Here is an 8,312-nt window from a genome sequence, read left to right on the forward strand (position 1 = left end):
ACATAATAGCTGCACATTGTGTTCTCCGAGAGCAGATACTGCTAACAAGGTTGTGCCGCTAAAAGAACAGGTAAGGAATTAAAATAATAACTTTGACATTTCCTGTTATAATCCTCTTGAGTCTCAGGCTCGCTCTGCAGCTATACTGTTCAACAGACAGGAATGAATGTTGGATTTATGTTGCAGATAATAAAAGTTGTGATTTGAAAGTGATATCAGCATCCAAGTTTTTCTGTTTGGCCTCGAGAAATATCACACCTTCCCTGTGAGAGATACGGGGGGGATTGATGGTGTTTTCTTCGCCAGTGACTAATACATGAGTGGGCAGGTGTGTTTCTACTACTGTGCTTTCCAACCTTTGCTTTTTCTTTACCAGAAACCCCCGTAATTCACCTTATGTAGCCCCACGCCTTTTCCTACTTCCTGTACTTATCTTTGTTCTTTTGTTTTAGCACTAACGCCATCCTATACTGTGAAATCTATTCGATATAATTCACATCTGATCGGATGGTTTCACAGCACCACATCCATCCTCTGTTAGTGACAGCAGGACGACACATGACAATGACCTAAAATCGTTTCCGAGGACATGTTTTTAATAACTCTGTGAGGTCTTGTGGTGTAGATGGCTCTGCAATGAGGAGCTAGGAAATGTCCTAATCAGAAATCCTTTATTAGTCCCACATTGGGGGAATTTACATAACATATGTACCAAAACACATCAGCCGGTCTGACTGCAGAGTTTCTGAAAATTCGCTCTGCTAGAAGTATAGACAAAGGTTCACACTGTTAACATTTATATAAACAAGATAACCTAGAGAGACCAAACTCAATTAAACTGTGAGTATGCTATTAAGCTAGCAAGTGTTAGCTATCTATGTGTAAATCAAGCTAGCTTACGTTTACTTCACTAGTTCACTAGCTTATTACTACCCATCTTACAAGCTAGCTGGCAAAAAATAGCTACCTAGCTAGCTATTCCCAAGTTGTAATTTAAATAATATTTTAAATTGAACACCCTATCGTTAGACTTACAGTGCTGAACCATGTCTTTTGGATAAAGTAATCAGATATAGTTAATTGAAATATTTAGTTTATCGCCTGTCAAAATGTCAAAAGCTGTCATAACTTTATGCCAAATCATTTAAAAGCTTTAAAGTGTTCATTTGGCTATTAAAGGTTGATAGGCTAAAGCTGGTGACTCCATGCCTAGTAATAGCAATTATGCTTTAACCGGAAGTACCAAGACATTCAACTGCAATGTGGAAGCGCCCTGGAGCAGGCGAAGCATAAGGTGAATAACGGCTGAATGAAAGCCTCAAGGTGAAGGGGACTGGGTTCACATTGGGCACATTAACTGGTGAATAATTGCTTCTGGACGACCAAGCTATTTATGCTGCTCTCATGTCAGACTGTGAGAGGGGATCATGATGTTTTAACATGTGCTTGTTAAGCCTCAATTATTAAGGCAGGATCCACAGCCCTGTGGCACGACTAACCTTTTGAACCCAGCGCAGACAAGCTGGGTTTGCATGCATGCTGGCATACATGCGCCTGCACGCACGCACGCTCCATATGGCACAATTAACCTTTTGAACTCCAAACAGACACACAGTCAGATGGAAGCACATGAACATTATAGATGCACACACAGAAATGTGCATCCTGACACTCTAACACGCAACCCTGTGTGCGTTCGTTGAAGGATCCTGAATAAGTCCTTGATTAGAAGCTATCCTTCCTGTTTCTTTGAAAGGCCACATTATGCATGGTTCGACTGGTGTGAGCAGCAGCCACCTGACTCTCATGCATTTGAAAGCTTTGCTAGAGAGTAAGGAATGCTGGTTTTTTTGGGGAGTGCCTATATTTTCTATGCTTTTAATTGCCCTTTCAAATATATGTCAAATAGGATTAGGATTCAGACCCTTTCATCGCATATATACGTATATTCATGCCATCGTTTAGATGATTTACATGAAATATTTCAAAATGTGTCACATTAAACAGCTTTACATACCTTTCTCTGGTTTTGCAGTAATCCTTAGGTCGTCTACACATCATGAAGACAAACTCATTCTCTTTTTATGTTTAAAAATCAGGTGTTAGGGACTACTTAATTTTGAAGAAAAATACATACTTTATTGCTCTTTTTAGAAAAGATTAAATTGTGTGTTGGATTCACTACACTGCCTGGCATTCAATTATCCTTACATGTCACAATGATCCAAAAGAGCTTTAATCCATCCAGATCCAACATCCATCCATTAGCTGTCCCCGCTCATCTTTTGGAGGGGGGTTGCAGCTGTTCCCATCTGACATGTTGCGGATAATTGCTTGTTTACCTCTTTGGCTAATGGAACAAAACAAGACACAAGCCAGTGTTGCAACATTCACAGTTAGTGGGTTTTCAGGACTGATCATGGCACATTAGCCAAGACAGCCAACAAGATGTATTATTAGTCCTATAAAGGAACATCATGTTCAGTCAACAGGTCAACTTTGCCTCAGCATATACAGAGGTGGAAGTAAAATGATCAAGATAAGCGACTGTATTTCCCTGCTAGTGCATTTGTTCCGAGTTAATTACAATATGTGCAAGCTGTATTGCTATGAACCCTTGTCATTGGTGGAGTTAACCAGACTTTTAACCCTGTGCACTAAACATCCTCCAATAAAAAACCCTCCTCCACCATCCAAGCTCCCTGACGCTGCAGAAACCAAACAAATTAGTTCAATTTGTTGGGAATAGTCCCGCCTGTTCAGACTCCTGATAGGCCTGTTCCTGAAGTCTCTTTGTCTCCCTGCCTCCTCCTCCTCTTCAGCCCCCCCCCCCCGTCGCTGCTGGACTCAAGTCCTCTGAACCCCAATTACATAAACAGGAGATGACAGCAGCGCTGGTGGAGCACAGCCAGAGAGATGGAGGCTCAAAGAGAGAGAGAAATAGAAGTGGAGTCTAGCACAGAGAATGAGGGCCTGTACCTCCTGATAAGAAAAAGGAGAAGAACAAGACATTTTGGTGACAGGTGGATTTTACAAGTGTTTTGTAATTTGCTTGCTTCTCTGCTCTCTTCACGACAATAAGGTGGTGCAGGAATGAGTCCTAAAACACAGAAGTGAGATAGCATTTCATCACTTCTGGTCCCATTGTCTCAAAGTCTTTGGACCAAGGTTGTTGATGGAAGCAGCGGTCGCTAACAAGTGTCGACTAAACTTCACCACCGCCTTTAGCTTAGCGGTGGTTACGTGAAGTCATGTGAACGTGCTGTAGTTCCTTTATAGCCTAACGTTAGCATTTTACTTCAAAAATCATAATGTGGTGTTAATATGTGGAGATTATCCTAATGAACAAACTGTGTTAGTATCACAAGCGTTTGTTCGCCAGAGATTTTATTATCTGCAATAATCCAAAACCCAATGAAAAAAATCCCATATCTTTTTGTTGAGGGAGCTTTTTATGATACGTCATCACCGCACCACTGGGAAAGATGAAGGAATAAATGTGATCAGTTAGATGCAGCTTGCAGCTGGAGGGAATTTATTTCCACTTCATATTGTACAGTTCTGTTTCCTAAATCATTTACAGCATTAAGGGGAAGCAATGTCAGAGAGCCAAAAAGGAGAACACAAAAACACATGCTGGAGATGATTAGTGCACCATAAACCAAGGTTGCAGTGAAACGAGCAACTAAACGATCAGGAACATTCTGTTAAGTCACAGGTCATGAACTCTTTCTCGGACTGCGTGCATACACACACTCACTCACTCACTCACTCACTCACTCACTCACTCACTCACTCACTCACTCACTCACTCACTCACTCACTCACTCACTCACTCACTCACTCACTCACTCACTCACACACATCTTTCTGTGGGCATGCAAAACGGAGCCTAAAGCCCAGCCTCAGGCAGGGTCTTAAAGGTCACGATCTCCACGCGGCTTTAGAAGGTCACGCAAAGTTCATGACACAAGCCTGACCATATTCGGCTGCTGGCTCTCTTAAAGGCTTAGAGCTGAAATTTGAAATGATGAAGAGGGAGGGAGGGAGAAAAAACAGTAACTGGAATGTTCATTGGTTGCAGCTGGGCATCGTTGGAGCAATATGGACCTGGGCTTAATGCAGGAAGTGTGTGTGTGTGTGTGTGTGTGTGTGTGTGTGTGTGTGTGTGTGTGTGTGTGTGTGTGTGTGTGTGTGTGTGTGTGTGTGTGTGTGTGTGTGTGTGTGTGTGTGTGTGTGTGTGTGTGTGTGCATACACATGTGCATGCATGTCAGTGTGTTTATCCGTGCATGCGTGTGAGGGAAGAGGAACGAGATATTGTGTTAATATGGACCAAAAGCGCAGACGTTTCCAGATTCATGTGTCTGTGCAGGGTGTGAGTCTGAAAAATAAACACGTGCATGCAAGCCTTTGACCTGCGTGCGTGTCTGCATGCATGCCGGCATGTGTGTGACTGACGGAGATATTAGAGCAATATGAAAAAGCTTAAGCCGGAAGCATGGGGCTACAGGATGAAACCAGTGTGTGTGGGGAGCAGAGAAGCAGAGAGGGCGTCTTAAACTACAGAAGGGATCACATCTTTTCAAAATGAACATCAAAATAGATAGGAAATACATTCTGAAAGCATTTAGCAGCACTTTCTGTGGGAAAAAACTTTCAAAATGACACACTAACACAAAGTGACATTATATCCTCAGCAGTTTTTAAATACTTAAAGATTCACTTTCAGTTAAAAGTACTGAAATTTAGTGGCAAATGTCAGCCCAGTAACACCAGTAACTGTTTCTAAGAGATTGGAAGAAGTGAAAATAACACAGACGTCTGTTACAAACCTTGATTGAAAAATGATCAGAAAAAGGCAATCTTGCAGATCATTGCAAAGCTGCATGTTTCTCAGAGTGGGGGTGTTAAACTGCCTAATTTATCTGCAAAGAAAACCCCCTTTTTACACAAGGAACAATTCAGATGTAATAAGCTTATTTCAAATTGATGTGTGTGTTTGCGTGTGTAGGAGCACATTTGAACTTGATGAGACCCAAATGAATAATAAATGATGTTGAATCTGTTAGAGGAGCCTTGTATTCATTCATAGTCTTACTTTAAATGGAGGCACTCCCCAAAAAAAACAGGTGCGAACGCGCTACAATGGCCCAAAACATTTATATTGGTAAAAACATGCTCCAGTTTAAAAAATGATGCAAATATAAAACACAAATGAAGAAACATCTTCACCAACTTGACGGGACATACAATGTAATACAAAACGCTGCATGAAGCTCAAAACACAACGGAAACCAGGGGAGGCACACAGATGGGACCAGAGTGCTTGTTGATGTTTGGGGATTAAGAAGTTGGCCAGCTGTCACTGTTGTTGTTGAAAACGTACCTAACATGTTTTATTTTATAAAACATGTTAGGTACGTTTAGCATGATTTCTTCCGATGTTATTGCAGATCTGCTGTAAGCTAGCGAGCTAAACTAGCTAGCTTAGTCAATTGACCTTGTTAATGTACTGAAGAAGTTACAATTACTAACAGTGATGTTGGTTACTCTAATCTGACCAGTTTTTTCAGCAAAGAGTAATCTAACACGTTACTATTTCCAAACCAGTAATCAGATTAAAGTTGCTTATCCAAGTCACTGTGCATTTCTATTTTTGTCATTTTCCTTAGTGAAAATATTATAAAGTAACTTGTTATCTAACTTAGTTACTTTTGAAAGGAGTAATCAATAATCAGATTACTTTTTCGAAGTAACTGTGGCAACACTGATTATTAAGCACTTTTAGTAAATGCTGCACTTGTGTTGTCAGGTTGGTGAAAATCTTTCTTCATTTGCATGTGTTTTGTCACATTTGTGTTTTTATGTTTGCATCATTTTTAAAACTGCAGCGCATTTGTCCTAATGGAAATATTTTGGGCCATGTTTGCGCATTTGCACCTGTAGGCCAGTGTAACTTAAAAACATACGAGGACACAAATAGTCTCTTTGTGACTACAAAAAAACATCACTCAATAATATTTACCCCTTTGAATAATTCAAAGTTCTGTGGTTGCTCTTTTGAAGGCTGCACTTCACTCTGTCTTTATTTATATATCACATCCTTATTTCTGCAACCTCCTCTCCCCTCTCTCCTCCATCCTTCTCCTGCTCTCCTAACCCCTAACCCTCCTCCTCAGCTAACCCCAGCCAGCAGGTCTACAGAGTAAAGCTTCACTGTGTGCCAGCAGCAATTCCTGGAGGGCAGTCAGGCAAACAAACCCAGCCAGCGCCCGCTGCATGACTCACACAGACAGAGAGGGAGACAGAGAGAGGGAGACGGAGGTAGAAACATTGAGATGAGAGGGCAAAAGAATTTTAAGCTGGTAAGAGCTGATGAGAGGGGGCAGGTTGGAAAAAGGAGATTGAAAAAAAAAGTGGAGAGGCTGTAAGAGAGATTAAGAGGGTAGGAGAGAGAGACTGGGAGATAGAGAGGGATGGGGGCAAATGGAGGGCAACCTGCGCGATGTTTGCATGCACACCAGAAGAGCAGACAGGCACGCAGCTCAGAGAGGAGGCACGAAGAGAGCAAAATAACTCCCCGTCCTCCTCCCTCTCTATATCTCTCTCCATCTCCCCCACCTCCCTTCGCTTCCCTCATTCTCCCTACTTCACCTCCCCTCTGCCAAAAACACAGCACGACTGTCCTGCAGGACACAACGACCCAGCAGAGAGCAACTGGAGGCAGGGGACAAGAACGGAATTGGGAATAAAGGACAAAAAAAGCTGAGAGACGAGGAGTCCCACATGAGGATAATGAAGAAATGGAGGATTTTAATGTGGTTGTCACACACACATACAGAGAGTGAAGCTTAAAGAGGACATACTCTGCTCATTTTCAAGTTCATATTAGTATTTAGTGCCTTTACTGTGAGATGTTTCCTTGGTTTAATGTTCAAAAAGGTTTGGTTTTTTCTCATTCTAAATATTTGAGCTAATTTTTCTTCAGTATTTTTCACATTATGCTGCTTTATACTCGACTACATTGTGTCATCAAATGTACTTTTTACTCCACTTTATTTATTTTACAGCTTAAATTACTTTACAGATTAAGAATAATACAACGATAATAATAATAATAATAATGATAAGTAATAACGTATGTCAAATTATTATATGTTAAGCTAGCCAGCATTATTTAAAAGTCATTAAAGTCATTAAAATAAGCCTCATCTTTGACCATGCGTTATATACTCATCATTCTGTTATATTTTGATATTAATACTCAGTGGTAGTACAATATTGAGGGACTAAAATAATATTATTATTTCATATTATGTTACATTTTGGGGTCATTTTTTAAATGTAGATTATTATTACAAAGTAATAATCAACTAATGAAGTAGGTAATAATATTATAGGTTAAGCTACCCTTCAGCATCTAAAGTAATTCAGATAAACACCCTACTCAAATACCCAAATACCCAACACAGAGGTGCTGAAAACATAAATGCATCAATAATAATAATAAAATAATGATCTATTATTCAAAGAAGGGCCATGCTATACAATGAGTACTTTTGGTACGTCATGTATAATGATAATAATCAAAATATATGCAAATAATAAATTAATTAATTAAAGAAACAGAGGGATGGAAAAAGGTTGTAATCACCTCATAATGCAAACCCACTCATACTTGCAAAACTAAATACTCTAGTACTTCTAATTCAATTGAATGCAGGACTTTAACTCATAACAGGGTGTTTTTACGCTCTAGTCAAGCTTCTTTTACGATCAGAGACCTATTCAACTTGAGGACAGAAGGGAGAAATGTGTGTGAGGAATGAGAAGTGAATGAGCTTCAGAGGAGGAGGAAGAAGGAGGGTAGAGGAGAGAGTCTGCTGTGCCCCATGTGTGAGTCTCTGGGCTGGGTATGCTGCTCCCCTCGGCCTCCCTCCCTCTGGACCGCATTAGACATGGCGCTCAGATAATACACTGCTGGGGATGTAGAGGGCTGATCACGGGCACATTTTTCCCTGACTTTAATACCACTGGACCAAGACAAGAACAAATAATCAGACTCTAAACCGCTGACTGCAAAACATCACGTAGCTCACATTCAGAGCAGCCGGCAGCATGTGGCTCACAGTTTCACAACACACTACGCACACACACACACACACTTCTCTCAACGGTTGTCGTATCGGCCAGAAGTTATTTGACATAATTATCCCACATTTGGGTAAAAACACTCATCACAAGGCTTATTCAATTTGGACATTCTGTGGTCTGATATTTATGTGCAGGACGTTCTGATCTATGTGCAGAC

Source organism: Eleginops maclovinus, chromosome 18 (assembly GCF_036324505.1).
Source record: "Eleginops maclovinus isolate JMC-PN-2008 ecotype Puerto Natales chromosome 18, JC_Emac_rtc_rv5, whole genome shotgun sequence".
Taxonomy (NCBI): Eukaryota; Metazoa; Chordata; class Actinopteri; order Perciformes; family Eleginopidae; genus Eleginops; species Eleginops maclovinus.